Source organism: Sander vitreus, chromosome 18 (assembly GCF_031162955.1).
Source record: "Sander vitreus isolate 19-12246 chromosome 18, sanVit1, whole genome shotgun sequence".
Classification (NCBI taxonomy): domain Eukaryota; kingdom Metazoa; phylum Chordata; class Actinopteri; order Perciformes; family Percidae; genus Sander; species Sander vitreus.
The window spans coordinates 26717725-26734247 of NC_135872.1; the positions used below are offsets into that span (position 1 = coordinate 26717725).

At 47.7% G+C, this 16523-nt stretch overlaps 4 non-coding genes across 4 annotated transcripts; all 4 read left to right on the forward strand.

The window, feature by feature from the left end:
• Nucleotides 1-594: 594 nt before the first annotated feature.
• Nucleotides 595-665, forward strand: trnag-gcc (transfer RNA glycine (anticodon GCC)). The gene has a single exon. It is a non-coding gene; the product is annotated as a tRNA-Gly (tRNA).
• A 3575-nt stretch (nt 666-4240) lies between these two features.
• On the forward strand, nt 4241-4311 carry trnag-gcc (transfer RNA glycine (anticodon GCC)). The gene has a single exon. It is a non-coding gene; the product is annotated as a tRNA-Gly (tRNA).
• Nucleotides 4312-7893: 3582 nt separating this feature from the next.
• Nucleotides 7894-7964, forward strand: trnag-gcc (transfer RNA glycine (anticodon GCC)). The gene has a single exon. It is a non-coding gene; the product is annotated as a tRNA-Gly (tRNA).
• A 3556-nt stretch (nt 7965-11520) lies between these two features.
• On the forward strand, nt 11521-11592 carry trnag-gcc (transfer RNA glycine (anticodon GCC)). The gene has a single exon. It is a non-coding gene; the product is annotated as a tRNA-Gly (tRNA).
• The last annotated feature ends 4931 nt before the right edge of the window (nt 11593-16523 follow it).

Here is a 16523-nt window from a genome sequence, read left to right on the forward strand (position 1 = left end):
TTGTTACAATTATTCAGCATTTCTTTCATGCCTTTTATATTTTACGATGCAGGTTATAGCTGCTTGCAACTCAAAACAGCATCAGATAGAACCAAATAGATGTTTTCCTTCATGGAAAAAAGATATTTTGTGGGAGTTGTTCAACGAAACCTGTGAGGTTTTGTTTTGACTGTTGATTGTTGACTGATCTGAATGACGCAGAGCGCAAATGACTAGACTATTACTGTGTTGGGTGGCAGCGTAAACATATCTTTTCTAAAAATAGAGACCATGTGAAAATAGCACATTTTACACTGCTTAGTTTTTTGTGGTTCAAGCTGTTAGATCAGTTACCTGGCTGTGTATGTTGTGTGGGTGGCTGCGTATAGCGATAGGAAGGGATGGCCCTTTAATGGCCCATCAGCGCAAACAAAATGATACGGATGCTCTTGGATGTCGGACTTGGCGGTTTTAGTAGGCCTACCCCTAAAGTGGCGGGCGTTGCTAGTGTTAAGCACTGTTGGTTCAGCGGTCGAACTGTCGCCTGGAGGGAGGCCAGGGGCCAACTTTTCCATTAGAATGGGCGTGGCAGTCCACAGTGGGTACCAGTAACGAGCATTGGTGGTTCAGTGGTAGAATTCTCGCCTGCCACGCGGGAGGCCTGGGTTCAATTCCCGGCCAATGCAGGGATTGTTTTAACTTTGTCGTGTAACTGCACAAACAGTGCTGATGTAGTGCTGCTATTTAGCTGTGAAGGATGTCTGTTCTGCTGAATACAGAGACACACTGTACACCAAAACAAGTATGACTCCTTCAAATCCGTGTGCATTTCGTAAGTTCAATCGGAAGCTTTTTCATCAAAAGTCCAGGCCTCCAGGGGAGACTGTGACCTAAACGCTGCACCTGCCATCCTGAATTATTTCCGATGGTTAAATTTTCTTTGCTGTAATTTCAATCTTGCCCAAAACAAGAAGTTACTTGCACGATAATCATGCAGCAAATGACGCAGTCTGCCGAACAGAGGATTCACATCTGTCTTCATACTGAGCCTGGTCAGCCCTCAAGAAGACATGGCAAAGGGATCTGAATATTACAATGGATGATGAGGAGTGGGACAGAATTTGTAGGAATACTAAAAAAACTATGTCAGGAGATGTGAGGATGCCTCATTCAGTTCAACATCACGCATCTTCTATTGGACTCCCTGCAGATTGTTTAGACTTTGAATGAAAGACACACAAATTTGTTGTACCCATTGTTGTACCCCTAAAGTGGCCGGCGGTGCTAGTGTTAAGCATTGTTGGTTCAGCGGTCAAACTCTCGCCTGGAGGGAGGCCACTTTCTTTCACCTGACAAGTTTTCTGTTTGCCTACAGGAAAATGCCCAAAATAAAGAACATACCTGCACGATAACGAGACACTTAACACAAACTCACACCTTTGAGCCTCATCGTGGCGTTTTAGGAAAAGTTAGGGGATCAGCAAACCCAGTTGGATTCATCTTCTGGCGACCATGAATTTATGTACAAAATGTCATGGCCATCCAATCAATATTTGTTGGGATAGCAAATATAAATGCTGTAGGGGCTTAATGTAATTTCTTTCGTTAGACACAATGGGATAATGTAAATTGAATAATCCATCCATCCATCCATCTTCATCCGCTTATCCGGGGTCGGGTCGCGGGGGTAGCAGCTCCATCAGGGGACCCCAAACTTCCCTTTCCCGGGCCACATTAACCAGCTCCGACTGGGGGATCCCAAGGCGTTCCTAGGCCAGGTTAGAGCTATAATCCCTCCACCTAGTCCTGGGTCTCCCCCGAGGCCTCCTCCCAGCTGGACGCGCCTGGAACACCTCCCTAGGGAGGCGCCCAGGGAGCATCCTTACCAGATGCCCGAACCACCTCAACTGGCTCCTTTCGACACAAAGGAGCAGCGGCTCTACTCCGAGCTCCTCACGGATAACTGAGCTTCTCACCCTATCTCTAAGGGAGACGCCAGCTACCCTCCTGAGGAAACCCATTTCGGCCGCTTGTACCCAGGATCTTGTTCTTTCGGTCATGACCCAGCCTTCATGACCATAGGTGAGGGTAGGAACAAAAACTGACCGGTAGATTGAGAGCTTTGCCTTCTGGCTCAGCTTTCTTTTCGTCACAACGGTGCGATAAATTGAATGTAATACCGCACCTGCTGTGCCGATTCTCCGTCCAATCTGCCGCTCCATTGTCCCCTCACTCGCGAACAAGACCCCAAGGTACTTGAACTCCTTCACTTGGGGTAAGGACTCATTCCCTACCTGGAGAAGGCACTCCAGGTAGGTTTCCTGCTGAGAACCATGGCCTCCGATTTAAAGGTGCTGATCCTCATCCCAGCCGCTTCACACTCGGCTGCGAACCGATCCAGTGAGTGCTGAAGGTCACAGGCCGATGATGCCATCAGGACCACATCATCTGCAAAAAGCAGCGATGAGATGCCCAGCCCACCGAACTGCAACCCCTCTCCACCCCGACTACGCCTCCATATCCTGTCCATAAATACTACAAACAGGATTGGTGACAAAGCGCAGCCCTGGCGGAGGCCAACTCTCACCTGAAACGAGTCCGACTTACTGCCGGGAACCCGGACACAGCTCTCGCTTTGTTCGTACAGAGATTGGATGGCCCTGAGAAGGGACCCCCTCACCCCGTACTCCCGCAGCACTTCCCACAGTATCTCCCCGGGGCACCCGGTCATACGCCTTCTCCAGATCCACAAAACACATGTAGACTGGTTGGGCATACTCCCAGGCTCCCTCCAGGATCCTTGCGAGAGTAAAGATCTGGTCCGTTGTTCCACGACCAGGACGGAATCCGCATTGTTCCTCTTCAACCTGAGATTCGACTATCGACCGAACCCTCCTTTCCAGCACCTTGGAGTAGACTTTACCGGGGAGGCTGAAAAGTGTGATACCCCTGTAATTGGCACACACCCTCTGGTCCCCCTTTTTAAAAAGGGGAACCACCACCCCGGTCTGCCACTCCTTAGGCACCGTCCCAGACTTCCACGCAATGTTGAAGAGGCGTGTCAACCAAGACAACCCCTCCACACCCATAGCCTTAAGCGTTTCTGGACGGATCTCATCAATTCCCGGGGCTATGCCACTGTGGAGTTGTTTAACTACCTCAGCAACCTCCACCAGGGAAATTGACGACAATCCCCCATCATCCTCCAGCTCTGCCTCTACCATAGAGGGCGTATTAGTCGGATTTAGGAGTTCCTCAAAGTGCTCCTTCCACAGCCCTATTACCTCCTCAGTTGAGGTCAACAGCGTCCCATCCTTAATGTACACAGCTTGGATGGTTCCCCGCTTCCCCCTCCTGAGGTGGCGAACGGTTTTCCAGAAGCACCTTGGTGCCGACCGAAAGTCCTTCTCCATGTCTTCTCCGAACTTCTCCCACACACGCTGCTTTGCCTCTTTCACGGCAGAGGCTGCAGCCCTTCGGGCCTTTCGGTACCTTCGGTACCTTGCAACTGCCTCCGGAGTCGTCTGGGATAACATATCCCAGAAAGACTGCTTCTTCAGTCGGACGGCTTCCCTGAACACCGGTAAATTGAATAATGGAAAATAATAATTTGCGCGGCGATTATGTTTGCCATTTAGTCTACTTGCCAAAATAAAAATGCTGAAATTTGTTACAATTGTTCAGCATTTCTTTCATGCCTTTTATATTTTACGATGCAGGTTATAGCTGCTTGCAACTCAAAACAGCATCAGATAGAACCAAATAGATGTTTTCCTTCATGGAAAAAAGATATTTTGTGGGAGTTGTTCAACGAAACCTGTGAGGTTTTGTTTTGACTGTTGATTGTTGACTGATCTGAATGACGCAGAGCGCAAATGACTAGACTATTACTGTGTTGGGTGGCAGCGTAAACATATCTTTTCTAAAAATAGAGACCATGTGAAAATAGCACATTTTACACTGCTTAGTTTTTTGTGGTTCAAGCTGTTAGATCAGTTACCTGGCTGTGTATGTTGTGTGGGTGGCTGCGTATAGCGATAGGAAGGGATGGCCCTTTAATGGCCCATCAAAGCAAACAAAATGATACGGATGCTCTTGGATGTCGGACTTGGCGGTTTTAGTAGGCCTACCCCTAAAGTGGCGGGCGTTGCTAGTGTTAAGCACTGTTGGTTCAGCGGTCGAACTGTCGCCTGGAGGGAGGCCAGGGGCCGACTTTTCCATTAGAATGGGCGTGGCAGTCCACAGTGCGTACCAGTACCGACCATTGGTGGTTCAGTGGTAGAATTCTTGCCTGCCACGTGGGAGGCCTGGGTTCAATTCCCGGCCAATGCAAGTTTTAACTTTGTTGTGTAACTGCACAAACAGTGCTGATGTAGTGCTGCTATTTAGCTGTGAAGGATGTCTGTTCTGCTGAATACAGAGACACACTGTACACCAAAACAAGTATGACTCCTTCAAATCCGTGTGCATTTCGTAAGTAACATGGTTCAATCGGAAGCTTTTTCATCAAAAGTCCAGGCCTCCAGGGGAGACTGTGACCTAAACGCTGCACCTTCGACTGCTCTGCCATCCTGAATTATTTCCGATGGTTACATTTTCTTTGCTGTAATTTCAATCTTGCCCAAAACAAGAAGTTACTTGCACGATAATCATGCAGCAAATGACGCAGTCTGCCGAACAGAGGATTCACATCTGTCTTCATACTGAGCCTGGTCAGCCCTCAAGAAGACATGGCAAAGGGATCTGAATATTACAATGGATGATGAGGAGTGGGACAGAATTTGTAGGAATACTAAAAAAAACTATGTCAGGAGATGTGAGGATGCCTCATTCAGTTCAACATCACGCATCTTTTATTGGACTCCCTGCAGATTGTTTAGACTTTGAATGAAAGACACACAAATTTGTTGTACCCATTGTTGTACCCCTAAAGTGGCCGGCGGTGCTAGTGTTAAGCATTGTTGGTTCAGCGGTCAAACTCTCGCCTGGAGGGAGGCCACTTTCTTTCACCTGACAAGTTTTCTGTTTGCCTACAGGAAAATGCCCAAAATAAAGAACATACCTGCACGATAACGAGACACTTCACACAAACTCACAACTTTGAGCCTCATCGTGGCGTTTTAGGAAAAGTTAGGGGATCAGCAAACCCAGTTGGATTCATCTTCTGGCGACCATGAATTTATGTACAAAATGTCATGGCCATCCAATCAATATTTGTTGGGATAGCAAATATAAATGCTGTAGGGGCTTAATGTAATTTCTTTCGTTAGACACAATGGGATAATGTCAATTGAATAATCCATCCATCCATCCATCTTCATCCGCTTATCCGGGGTCGGGTCGCGGGGGTAGCAGCTCCATCAGGGGACCCCAAACTTCCCTTTCCCGGGCCACATTAACCAGCTCCGACTGGGGGATCCCGAGGCGTTCCTAGGCCAGGTTAGAGATATAATCCCTCCACCTAGTCCTGGGTCTCCCCCGAGGCCTCCTCCCAGCTGGACGCGCCTGGAACACCTCCCTAGGGAGGCGCCCAGGGGGCATCCTTACCGGATGCCCGAACCACCTCAACTGGCTCCTTTCGACGCAAAGGAGCAGCGGCTCTACTCCGAGCTCCTCACGGATAACTGAGCTTCTCACCCTATCTCTAAGGGAGACGCCAGCTACCCTCCTGAGGAAACCCATTTCGGCCGCTTGTACCCTGGATCTTGTTCTTTCGGTCATGACCCAGCCTTCATGACCATAGGTGAGGGTAGGAACAAAAACTGACCGGTAGATTGAGAGCTTTGCCTTCTGGCTCAGCTCTCTTTTCGTCACAACGGTGCGATAAATTGAATGTAATACCGCACCTGCTGTGCCGATTCTCCGTCCAATCTGCCGCTCCATTGTCCCCTCACTCGCGAACAAGACCCCAAGGTACTTGAACTCCTTCACTTGGGGTAAGGACTCATTCCCTACCTGGAGAAGGCACTCCATCGGTTTCCTGCTGAGAACCATGGCCTCCGATTTAGAGGTGCTGATCCTCATCCCAGCCGCTTCACACTCGGCTGCGAACCGATCCAGTGAGTGCTGAAGGTCACAGGCCGATGATGCCATCAGGACCACATCATCTGCAAAAAGCAGCGATGAGATGCCCAGCCCACCGAACTGCAACCCCTCTCCACCCCGACTACGCCTCCATATCCTGTCCATAAATACTACAAACAGGATTGGTGACAAAGCGCAGCCCTGGCGGAGGCCAACTCTCACCTGAAACGAGTCCGACTTACTGCCGAGAACCCGGACACAGCTCTCGCTTTGTTCGTACAGAGATTGGATGGCCCTGAGAAGGGACCCCCTCACCCCGTACTCCCGCAGCACTTCCCACAGTATCTCCCCGGGGCACCCGGTCATACGCCTTCTCCAGATCCACAAAACACATGTAGACTGGTTGGGCATACTCCCAGGCTCCCACCAGGATCCTTGCGAGAGTAAAGATCTGGTCCGTTGTTCCACGACCAGGACGGAATCCGCATTGTTCCTCTTCAACCTGAGATTCGACTATCGACCGAACCCTCCTTTCCAGCACCTTGGAGTAGACTTTACCGGGGAGGCTGAGAAGTGTGATACCCCTGTAATTGGCAAACACCCTCTGGTCCCCCTTTTTAAAAAGGGGAACCACCACCCCGGTCTGCCACTCCTTAGGCACCGTCCCAGACTTCCACGCAATGTTGAAGAGGCGTGTCAACCAAGACAACCCCTCCACACCCATAGCCTTAAGCGTTTCTGGACGGATCTCATCAATTCCCGGGGCTTTGCCACTGTGGAGTTGTTTAACTACCTCAGCAACCTCCACCAGGGAAATTGACGACAATCCCCCATCATCCTCCAGCTCTGCCTCTACCATAGAGGGCGTATTAGTCGGATTTAGGAGTTCCTCAAAGTGCTCCTTCCACAGCCCTATTACCTCCTCAGTTGAGGTCAACAGCGTCCCATCCTTAATGTACACAGCTTGGATGGTTCCCCGCTTCCCCCTCCTGAGGTGGCGAACGGTTTTCCAGAAGCACCTTGGTGCCGACCGAAAGTCCTTCTCCATGTCTTCTCCGAACTTTTCCCACACACGCTGCTTTGCCTCTTTCACGGCAGAGGCTGCAGCCCTTCGGGCCCTTCGGTACCTTGCAACTGCCTCCGGAGTCGTCTGGGATAACATATCCCAGAAAGACTGCTTCTTCAGTCGGATGGCTTCCCTGAACACTGGTAAATTGAATAATGGAAAATAATAATTTGCGCGGCGATTATGTTTGCCATTTAGTCTACTTGCCAAAATAAAAATGCTGAAATTTGTTACAATTGTTCAGCATTTCTTTCATGCCTTTTATATTTTACGATGCAGGTTATAGCTGCTTGCAACTCAAAACAGCATCAGATAGAACCAAATAGATGTTTTCCTTCATGGAAAAAAGATATTTTGTGGGAGTTGTTCAACGAAACCTGTGAGGTTTTGTTTTGACTGTTGATTGTTGACTGATCTGAATGACGCAGAGTGCAAATGACTAGACTATTACTGTGTTGGGTGGCAGCGTAAACATATCTTTTCTAAAAATAGAGACCATGTGAAAATAGCACATTTTACACTGCTTAGTTTTTTGTGGTTCAAGCTGTTAGATCAGTTACCTGGCTGTGTATGTTGTGTGGGTGGCTGCGTATAGTGATAGGAAGGGATGGCCCTTTAATGGCCCATCAGCGCAAACAAAATGATACGGATGCTCTTGGACGTCGGACTTGGCGGTTTTAGTAGGCCTACCCCTAAAGTGGCGGGCGTTGCTAGTGTTAAGCACTGTTGGTTCAGCGGTCGAACTGTCGCCTGGAGGGAGGCCAGGGGCCAACTTTTCCATTAGAATGGGCGTGGCAGTCCAATACCGAGGGTACCAGTACCGAGCATTGGTGGTTCAGTGGTAGAATTCTCGCCTGCCACGCGGGAGGCCCGGGTTCAATTCACGGCCAATGCAGGGACCGTTTTAACTTTGTCGTGTAACTGCACAAACAGTGCTGATGTAGTGCTGCTATTTAGCTGTGAAGGATACACCATTGTCTGTTCTGCTGAATACAGAGACACACTGTACACCAAAACAAGTATGACTCCTTCAAATCCATGTGCATTTCGTAAGTAACATGGTTCAATCGGAAGCTTTTTCATCAAAAGTCCAGGCCTCCAGGGGAGACTGTGACCTAAACGCTGCACCTGCCATCCTGAATTATTTCCGATGGTTACATTTTCTTTGCTGTAATTTCAATCTTGCCCAAAACAAGAAGTTACTTGCACGATAATCATGCAGCAAATGACGCAGTCTGCCGAACAGAGGATTCACATCTGTCTTCATACTGAGCCTGGTCAGCCCTCAAGAAGACATGGCAAAGGGATCTGAATATTACAATGGATGATGAGGAGTGGGACAGAATTTGTAGGAATACTAAAAAAAACTATGTCAGGAGATGTGAGGATGCCTCATTCAGTTCAACATCACGCATCTTCTATTGACTCCCTGCAGATTGTTTAGACTTTGAATGAAAGACACACAAATTTGTTGTACCCATTGTTGTACCCCTAAAGTGGCCGGCGGTGCTAGTGTTAAGCATTGCTGGTTCAGCGGTCAAACTGCTCGCCTCGAGACAAGTAAGTTTTCTGTTTGCCTACAGGAAAATGCCCAAAATAAAGAACATACTCTGCACGATAACGAGACACTTCACACAAACTACAACTTTGGGCCTCGTCGTATGCTGAGAAAAGTTAGGGATCGTGCAAACTCCAGTTGATTTCATCTACTGGCGACCATGAATTTATGTACAAAAGTGTTGCGTGGCCATCCAATCGCTATTTGCTGGGAGAGCAAATGATAAATGCCAGAGGCTTAATGTAATCTTTCTTTTTCGTTAGGACACAATGGGATAATGTAAATTGAATTATCCATCCATCCATCCATCTTTCATCCGTCTCTGTCCGGGCCGGGTCGCGCAGCAGCTCCATCAGGGGACCCCAAACTTCCCTTTCCCGGGCCACATTAACCAGCTCCCGACTGGGGGATCCCCGAGGCGTCCCTTAGGCCAGGCCAGAGATATAATCCTCCACCTAGTCCTGGGTCTCCCCGAGGCCTCCTCCCAGCTGGACGCGCTCTGAACACCTCCCTAGGGAGGCGCTCCAGGGGCATCCTCACCAGATGCCCGAACCACTCAACTGGCTCTCTTTCGACGCAGGCTGAGCAGCGGCTCTACTCCGAGCTCCTCACGGATAACTGAGCTTCTCTACCCCATCTCTAAGGGAGACGCCAGCTACCCTCCTGAGGAAACCCATTTCGCCGCTGTACCCTGGATCTTGTTCTTCGGTCATGACCCAGCCTTCATGACCATAGGTGAGGGTAGGAACAAAAACTGACTGTAGATTGAGAGCTTTGCCTTTCTGGCTCAGCTCTCTTTTCGACAACGTGCGATAAATTGAATGTAATACCGCACCTGCTGTAGCCGACTCCGTCCACCTGCCGCTCCATTGTCCCTCACTCGCGAACAAGACCCCAAGGGTACTTGAACCCTTCACTTGGGGGTAAGGACTCATTCCCTACCTGAGCAGGCACTCCATCGGTTTCCTGCTGAGAACCATGGCCTCCGATTTGAGAGGTGCTGATCCTCATCCCAGCCGCCACACTCGGCTGCGAACCGATCCAGTGAGTGCTGAAGGTCACAGGCCGATGATGCCATCAGGACCACATCATCTGCAAAAGCAGCGATGAGATGCCCAGCCCACCGAACTGCAACCCCTCTCCACTCCCGACTACGCCTCCATATCCTGTCCATAAATACTACAAACAGGATTGGTGACAGTTTAGCCCTGGCGGAGGCCAACTCTCACCTGAAACGAAGTCCGACTTACTGCCGAGAACCCGGACACAGCTCTCGCTTGTTCGTACAGAGATTGATGGCCCTGAGAAGGGACCCTCACCCCGTACTCCCGCAGCACTTCCCACAGCATCTCCCCAGGGCACCCGGTCATACACCTTCTCCAGATCCACAAAACACATGTAGACTGAGTTAGGGCATACTCCCAGGCTCCCTCCAGGATCCTTGCGAGAGTAAAGATCTGGTCCGTTGTTCCACGACCAGGACGGAACTCGCATTGTTCCTCTTCAACCTGAGATTCGACTATCGACCGAACCCTCCTTTTCCAGCACCTTGGAGTAGACTTTACCGGGAGGCTGAGAAGTGTGATACCCCTGTAATTGGCACACACCCTCTGGTCCCCCTTTTTAAAAAGGGGAACCACCACCCCGGTCTGCCACTCCTTAGGCACCGTCCCAGACTTCCACGCAATGTTGAAGAGGCGTGTCAACCAAGACAACCCCTCCACACCCATAGCCTTAAGCGTTTCTGGACGGATCTCATCAATTCCCGGGGCTTTGCCACTGTGGAGTTGTTTAACTACCTCAGCAACCTCCACCAGGGAAATTGACGACAATCCCCCATCATCCTCCAGCTCTGCCTCTATCATAGAGGGCGTATTAGTCGGATTTAGGAGTTCCTCAAAGTGCTCCTTCCACAGCCCTATTACCTCCTCAGTTGAGGTCAACAGCGTCCCATCCTTAATGTACACAGCTTGGATGGTTCCCCGCTTCCCCCTCCTGAGGTGGCGAACGGTTTTCCAGAAGCACCTTGGTGCCGACCGAAAGTCCTTCTCCATGTCTTCTCCGAACTTCTCCCACACACGCTGCTTTGCCTCTTTCACGGCAGAGGCTGCAGCCCTTCGGGCCCTTCGGTACCTTGCAACTGCCTCCGGAGTCGTCTGGGATAACATATCCCAGAAAGACTGCTTCTTCAGTCGGACGGCTTCCCTGAACACCGGTAAATTGAATAATGGAAAATAATAATTTGCGCGGCGATTATGTTTGCCATTTAGTCTACTTGCCAAAATAAAAATGCTGAAATTTGTTACAATTGTTCAGCATTTCTTTCATGCCTTTTATATTTTACGATGCAGGTTATAGCTGCTTGCAACTCAAAACAGCATCAGATAGAACCAAATAGATGTTTTCCTTCATGGAAAAAAGATATTTTGTGGGAGTTGTTCAACGAAACCTGTGAGGTTTTGTTTTGACTGTTGATTGTTGACTGATCTAAATGACGCAGAGCGCAAATGACTAGACTATTACTGTGTTGGGTGGCAGCGTAAACATATCTTTTCTAAAAATAGAGACCATGTGAAAATAGCACATTTTACACTGCTTAGTTTTTTGTGGTTCAAGCTATTAGATCAGTTACCTGGCTGCGGATGTTGTGTGGGTGGCTGCGTATAGCGATAGGAAGGGATGGCCCTTTAATGGCCCATCAGCGCAAACAAAATGATACGGATGCTCTTGGACGTCGGACTTGGCGGTTTTAGTAGGCCTACCCCTAAAGTGGCGGGCGTTGCTAGTGTTAAGCACTGTTGGTTCAGCGGTCGAACTGTCGCCTGGAGGGAGGCCAGGGGCCAACTTTTCCATTAGAATGGGCGTGGCAGTCCACAGTGGGTAACAGTACCGAGCATTGGTGGTTCAGTGGTAGAATTCTCGCCTGCCACGCGGGAGGGCCGGGTTTCATTTCCCGGCCAATGCAGGGACCGTTTTAACTTTGTCGTGTAACTGCACAAACAGTGCTGATGTAGCGCTGCTATTTAGCTGTGAAGGATACACCATTGTCTGTTCTGTTGAATACAGAGACACACTATACACCAAAACAAGTATGACTCCTTCAAATCTGTGTGCATTTCGTAAGTAACATGGTTCAATCGGAAGCTTTTTCATCAAAAGTCCAGGCCTCCAGGGGAGACTGTGACCTAAACGCTGCACCTTCGACTGCTCTGCCATCCTGAATTATTTCCGATGGTTACATTTTCTTTGCTGTAATTTCAATCTTGCCCAAAACAAGAAGTTACTTGCACGATAATCATGCAGCAAATGACGCAGTCTGCCGAACAGAGGATTCACATCTGTCTTCATACTGAGCCTGGTCAGCCCTCAAGAAGACATGGCAAAGGGATCTGAATATTACAATGGATGATGAGGAGTGGGACAGAATTTGTAGGAATACTAAAAAAACTATGTCAGGAGATGTGAGGATGCCTCATTCAGTTCAACATCACGCATCTTCTATTGGACTCCCTGCAGATTGTTTAGACTTTGAATGAAAGACACACAAATTTGTTGTACCCATTGTTGTACCCCTAAAGTGGCGGCAAGCCCGGGTTCAATTCCCGGCCAATGCAGGGACCGTTTTAACGTTGTCATGTAACTGCACAAGCAGTGCTAATTTAGAGCTACTACTTAGCTGTGAAGGATACACCATTGTCTGTTCTGCTGAATACAGAGACACACTGTACACCAAAACAAGTAATACTCCTACAAATCACTATGCATTTTGAAAGTAACATGGTTCAATTAGAAGCTTTTTCATCAAAAGTCCAGGCCTCCAGGGGAGACTGCTCTGCCATCCTGAATTCTTTCTGATTGTTACATTTTCTTAAAATATCCTTAAAGCTGGCTCAAAGACAGTTGGGAGGTTAAAATCTGGCTGCTTCAAGTCCACCAGGCGCTGGTAATTCCACCATGCAACCCCTGTCATCCTCTGGGCTTGGAAAAGCTCTGTGGAGACGCGTGTTCCAGTGACCCACTGAACCTGATGGAAATGGTATTCCTCTTGCTGTGAAGTGCCTCTGATGGGTAAGCATGGTGTTGAAACCGACCCAGAGAAGATTGATGCCCTAAAGACCTGGCCTAGTCCAAGAAATCTTAAAGAACTACGTTCATTTTTTAGGGTTTGCTGGGTATTACCGGCAATTTATCCATAACTATTCTAAGATAGTCAAGCCATTAAATGATCTTATTACCGGGTACCCGCCACTTAGAAAGAGTGAAAGATCAAAAGAGGATCGTGGTCAATACTTCAAGCTAAAAGAGCCTTCTGGAAGGCGGTGGACAGACAGCTGTCAACAAGCTTTTAAGACCATCATTGATAAGCTCACCACTGCTCCAGTGTTAGGATTTGCCAACCCAAAGCTGCTGTATGTATTACACACTGATGCAAGCACAACTGTACTAGGAGCAGCACTATATCAGGAGCAGGAGGGAGCGATGCGTGTTTTAGCTTACCAGAGCCGTGGATTGTCAAAGAGTGAAACTCGTTATCCAGCTCACAAACTTGAATTCCTGGCACTCAAGTGGGCTGTAACAGAAAAGCTTTCTGATTACCTATACAGAGTCCCTTTTACAGTGGTCAGGGACAGCAACCCATTAACTTACCTGCTTACCACAGCTAAGTTGGATGCAACAAGCCATCGCTGGTTGTCTGCCCTCTTCCAGCTTCAGTACCGAGCAGGGAAACGCAATCTCGGCGCAGATGGCCTCTCGCAATGTCCACATGCTGTACCTGTGAATGACTTAGTCTCTCAGAAAGAGGAGGAGCGAATCTGTCAATTCACACATCACCACCTACCTGAGTCTGACAAACCACATGTATCTCCTGCAAAACTGTTGCAGTCTGCAACAGTCTGCGAGAAACACCCAGTCTGCCCTCCTGTAGACACAAACGAGAATGGCTGTGGGAAAACTTCATAACTCATTATGGTTTCCCTGAAAAACTGCAAGGACCAGATTTTGAGTCTAAGACGATCAAAGAACTCTGTGATCTTGCAGGCATTACAGAAATCAGAACACCGTATCATCCAAGGGGAAACCCTGTGGAAAGCTTTAATAGGACACTTCTTAGTATGCTGGGTACACTCAAAGCTAAAGACAAAGCCCACTGGCGGGAAGCCATTAGTGCATGCGTATAATTGCAATAAACATCCAGACAACCGGGTTCATACCGTATGAACTAATGTTTGGGCGGCAGCCTCGGTTGCTTATTGATCTTGCCTTCAATGTCCGATTGAACAATGGCAGCCAGAGGACTCACTCCCAGTATGTACGAGCTCTGAAAACCCTATCTTCAAGAGAGTTACCAACTTGCCAGTAAAAATGCTGCTAAAACGGCAGAAATGAACAAAGTCAGGTTTGACAGACGTGTCACCAAATCCACCTGAGGTGATTGTGTATTAGTCAGAAATGTACGCCTGAGAGGAAAACACAAGCTGGCTGACAAGTGGGAAGGAACTATGCATGTCGTTGTTAACCGGAAAGGAGACCTTCCAGTTTATACCATCAAGCCAGAGAACAAAGACGGTCCCCTCAGAACACTGCACAGAGACCTCCTGCTACCATGTGGGTTCTTACCACCTCCTGAAGACGAACCTGCAGCTGTTTCAAGCAGACCTGAAAGGTCAAGTACACGTCAACACCCACAACCTGATCCTGACGAGCGAGAACCAGAATCTGACGAAGGGGACTTTATGTCATATTACTTTTATGACCCAGTCTCGGGACCCACAAGTTCCACTAAGGAGTACAACTTGATCTTGCCTCCCAGAGAGCAACCCAATTCATCTGTTGAGCCTACCTGTATGGATACTGCAGCAGTTTCCAACAGCGTTCCGGAGGAATCTGGTGAAGTCTCATCTGGAAGTTCATCCTTATAAGAGGAAGAAAACTTACCTGAAGTGGAACCCATAACCATAAGTGACACACCTGAAAAGGAGAGCTTACCTGAACAGATAACCTGTGGAAGGAATGCAACCTGAAACAATAACAACTGAAACTGAAAATGAATCTGGAGTTCCCAATGGAGACAGTGCAGAAAGTGAATTTGAACCTATAGAAAGTGAAACAGATATCAGTGACGAGAGTATTGATAGAGATGAAAGTATGGATACATTGAGAAGATCTTCAAGACATTGGCCCAATCCTAAAGTCCGGACTCATGGACTTTGGTGCGCGTTCTCGCGAAATTCGTAAGAGCTTAGGGTTGTCCCAATGTCGAATTTCAAAGGGCGTGAGGGTTTGAGTACACACTTACCGAGCCCTTTCCGTGAGTCTGCATCGATGCAGACTTCACCAAAGGGAATTACCCACAGTTTAAAACGTTGTGACGTTTACCACGGAGACCATAGGGAAATCCGGAAATTACAAAAGGTAAACAACAGCACGACACACGACCATGGAACGAAACGGACAAATGCCAGCAGCAACCAACAACAACAACACGTTTTAACATGGATCAAACAAATCCAGATAACAGTGTGAATCCTCCAAAGAAAAATACATATTCATGTAAGTAGCCTCCCTGACCAGTAATATTTAGCTGTCATCTAGCATGTTAAATTCCTGTTAAACTGTTATTTACAATCAGGGAGTGAACAACAAACCCTGCAGTTCATCCAGTTACGACAGGATCACAAGTCTCTTTTTACAGGACACAGATATGCGTCTGCTGATGGTTTCGTGTTAAGTACAGTTTGTTAATTTGTAAAACTATTCCGGCAACAACTTAGCAATGGATAACTTGTGAAGCTAAAGGCACATGCACTACAGCGTGTGTGGCTTCCCTACTCTGCTTCTGTAATAAAAATCACTCTGTACCTTGTGGTGGAAGTATTTCGGGGCATGCAGGTGTAGATGTTTTAAAATAGGAAGGTGAAACAAAATAAGGACAGTCAAAGACTAAACCAAGTTAGGTTTTAGTATTTTATTAAATATATTTGCAAATATAGGAGTAACACGATTCACGAAAGGCACAGCACCCCCGTGTGGAAAAGTGTCTTCAATGAGTGAACAGAAACACACAACAAGGAAATGGGAGTGATAACCACACGTTTTGTCTAAACATGACTTGGCATTTCTTACAGGCATATCTGAACACAGGATACAATCTAAATCATAAGAGACACCCTGGAGCCTCTGCGTCTCTTCCCTCTTGCCCCACTATCACCCTGGGGGTCACATACCCCGTACATTTCGAACTGGAAGAGAGCACTGGATCGTCACAGAAAGATAGTTTACTGTGACCTTGTACCTTTATCGGTTCAAACAAGGCCTGTACGCATTCGTCTCCAGACTTTGTGTACGCAATCTACATGTGGGAATGAGATAAACTCCCTTCCAGCATTGTGAGAGAAACACAAAAAGAAATTATACGAATAATATAGAAATGTAATTTTTGCCATTACAACCTTTGTTTTTAATTGTCATAAAATGGTTGGCCAAGTTACCTGTTTTTGGCCCAACAGAGAGATCTTAAAAGAAATAGGAATGGAGAACACCATCAACACCATATTAAGCCACACATAAGCTTGTGTGAATGGGCTACTGGAACACTTGGGCTCTTTTGTTTACTCAACACTGATGGTGTCTTTAACAATATCCAAGTTGCTTAATAAGTATTTATCAAAAGGTTTCATGTGTTAAAGTGCCCATATTATGAAAAAAACACTTTTTCTGGGATTTGGGGTGTTCTTTTGTGTCTCTGGTGCTTCCACACGCATACAAACTTTGAAAAAAATCCATCCATGCTGTTTTGAGTGAGATACGGTTTCTGAATGTGTCCTGCCTTCAGTCTCCGGGTGAGCTGTTCAAAATCGGCACGGCTTGTGACGTCACAAGCCGAAACGAGCTGGC